Below are 2,599 nucleotides of genomic sequence, written 5' to 3' on the forward strand. Positions count from 1 at the left end.
AATGCCTGATCAGCCATCTGCAATAAAGCCTAAAGTAAACACAGTGCCTTTAGATTTACTGTAAAACTTAGGATAGGTCTAACCCTATCAAGAAGCTTCAGCTCAGCAGTGGAAACAAAGTTAATGACTCTTCCATCTTTGGTCCTCCCAGGAAAAGCTGCTCTTTTGTTTCCTAGCTGTACTGTAGAGGTATGCGCTGTCAATGTGGGAATGTTTATTAGCAGGATAATGAAAAGCATCTTGTTTTTATGTGCGAGTGCGTCGTATGTGTTTAACGGCATACTATATGTGAAATGTTAGCCTGTTTACTCCATCCTTTGGTCTTTTCATCTGAGATATCTACACTCTTTTCTTTTTCAGTCTTTTAGACCCTTTACGCCTACACTTTTCCATGCCCATTTTATATCCAACAGACTTAAGACTTTTTCTCACACTTCAGCTTCCCTCCTCTGCTTTGATGTTTGTTGATTTTTCTTGAGAAGTCATTTTTTGATTGTGGCCTACGGTTGCTGTATCTACCACTGTCACAACCAGAGTTATGACTTGGCAAGATGTGCTGACTGTGTATTTGGTCAAGGCCAAGAAAGGAATGGGATGAGTTTTTAATTGAGCCACTACTATGTCAGTATAAATATAAAGTCAATATTGATCTGTCTGGGGTAAAATAAGGGGGCACGGACAAAAGCCAGCTCAGAATGAGACGAATTGCCGCTGTCTGGACATAAATAATGGAGGTACTGATAAATAAATAAGTGGGAATGAGTGTGCTGCACTTAGGAGTTCTATCCCTTAAGTATAAAAGAAAAATATTTATAACTATTTCCCAAAATGTGCTGAGATTATAGTATAGATTATGTAATTTAGTGCTCAGTTTGGTAAAGCTTGTTTGCCTAATTATTAGAGCGGGGGAAGTTGATGCAGGTCACAGAAAACACAGTAGATTTAGAGATTTACAGATTTAAAGCCATGGATGAATATCTACTTCTCTTAGATTGTTTCTAATGAAACAACAGTGTTGCAGTTGTTAAACAACCATCACACACTGACTTAAGGCAATCTTGACCTTATACAGTCGCCATTATTAAATGACCCCTGAGCGACCTTTGCATTGATGCCTTTGGAATGAATTCCCTAGTCATGATATGGTTACACTGGTTCCACCTTAAACGAAGCTGCCTGCAGGACTGAGTCCATGTTCCCAAAATATCTGGATGAAAGATAAACTGTCCCCTCTCCTGTGCCTCTTCTTCCTCCCCTGATCATTTTCTCTGTGTGCGCAATGCTCCCACTGTCTTTTCCTTAATCCTCCACTTTGCTCCCTTCTTCTCCCCTCTTGTTGCCCCCCCGACATCCCCCACCACCTGATTTTTTTTCTTCTGTTGTCTCCTTCCATACCCCAATCTCACCCTTCATGTTATCTCCACTCGTTCACCCCTCTTCTGTGTTCGTCTCACTCCACCCATGGGTGATTTCCCCTCCTCTTTCTCCTCCCTCTTCCCTCTCATCCTAACCTATACCCGTTCTCCCTCTCGCCTCCCTCTTTCCCCTCCTCCACCTTTCCCCTCCCATCTGTCATTAACTAGTATATAAGAGCATCACATCCCTCTGTACCTCTCTCACACACACAGTGTGTTTGCTGGGAAGGGAATATTTCAGGGGAAACTAGGAATTGCACAGTCCACCTGCCCGTGAAGGAATTATTTTCCTTTCTGGAATTTCCATTAAAGAGGTACAGCATTTACCTTCATTTAATTTCAGCAGGAAATATGCTATTACTAACATTTAGGTGTGTGAAGGTCTTCTGGTAGTGTTTCCTGAAGGGTAATTTACATATTTTAAGCTACTGAACAACTGCAGTATTCTCCAGTGTATGGTGGTTTAAAATAACATTCAGTGAAGCATTTAACTCTTTTTTGATTGTAAAATGTTTGATGTCTTATTTGTTTATTTTTACTTAAAATGTGTTTATTTTTTTTATACCGAATAAGTCTAAAAAGGTAATTTTGGGACTTATTCAAATACATAGTTATGAATTTAGTTGTGAACTGTTTGAAACTATTGTATGAACAGTTTGATAAACAGTTTTATGTATTTTCTTTATCTTTATTTATTTAATGTTTGGCAAATGTGTAATGTGCAAATGTTTCTGCACCAATAATAAAACATCATAGCTGTGAGGCATGGTAGAGGGAACATCATGGATTTGGGGCGTTGTGCTGCCCTAAATGGCCTGTAAGCAGAGATTTTACAGTTGCGTATGATGTCTGTGAAGGTTCTCAGTCATCCAGGTCATCATAGTCTTAGGAGCTTGGAAAGAAAAGCATCTGGACTTATTTAAGTTGCTGACGTTTCACCTCTCAACAAGAAGCTTCTTCAGTTCTAGGGTCAAATGGTGGAGAGTCCCAGATTTAAGCCCTGTGGGAGTTTCCCCCCATGAGGGACAGTAGACCCCCTAATGATTCTCTACCTGCATATGATCTGAACCTTAGGAAATGCTCAAGTATCTATCTATCTATCTATCTATCTATCTATCTATCTATCTATCTATCTATCTATCTATCTATCTATCTATCTATCTATCTATCTATCTATCTATCTA

At 39.4% G+C, this 2,599-nt stretch overlaps 1 protein-coding gene across 4 annotated transcripts in view; it reads left to right on the top strand.

Moving 5' to 3' along the window:
• Positions 1-1,617: 1,617 nt before the first annotated feature.
• The window catches only part of pdlim5a (PDZ and LIM domain 5a), a 62,528-nt gene continuing 61,546 nt past the window's right edge, over positions 1,618-2,599 (top strand). For all 4 annotated transcript variants that reach the window (XM_005722067.1, XM_005722070.1, XM_005722068.1 and 1 more), the window contains exon 1: positions 1,618-1,729. The gene's annotated coding sequence lies outside the window, so the exon portion shown is untranslated. The remainder of the gene's footprint in view (positions 1,730-2,599) is intronic.

The sequence above is a fragment of the Pundamilia nyererei genome, unplaced genomic scaffold (genome assembly GCF_000239375.1).
Source record: "Pundamilia nyererei isolate P.nyererei 1_Seehausen unplaced genomic scaffold, PunNye1.0 scaffold00006, whole genome shotgun sequence".
NCBI lineage: Eukaryota > Metazoa > Chordata > Actinopteri > Cichliformes > Cichlidae > Pundamilia > Pundamilia nyererei.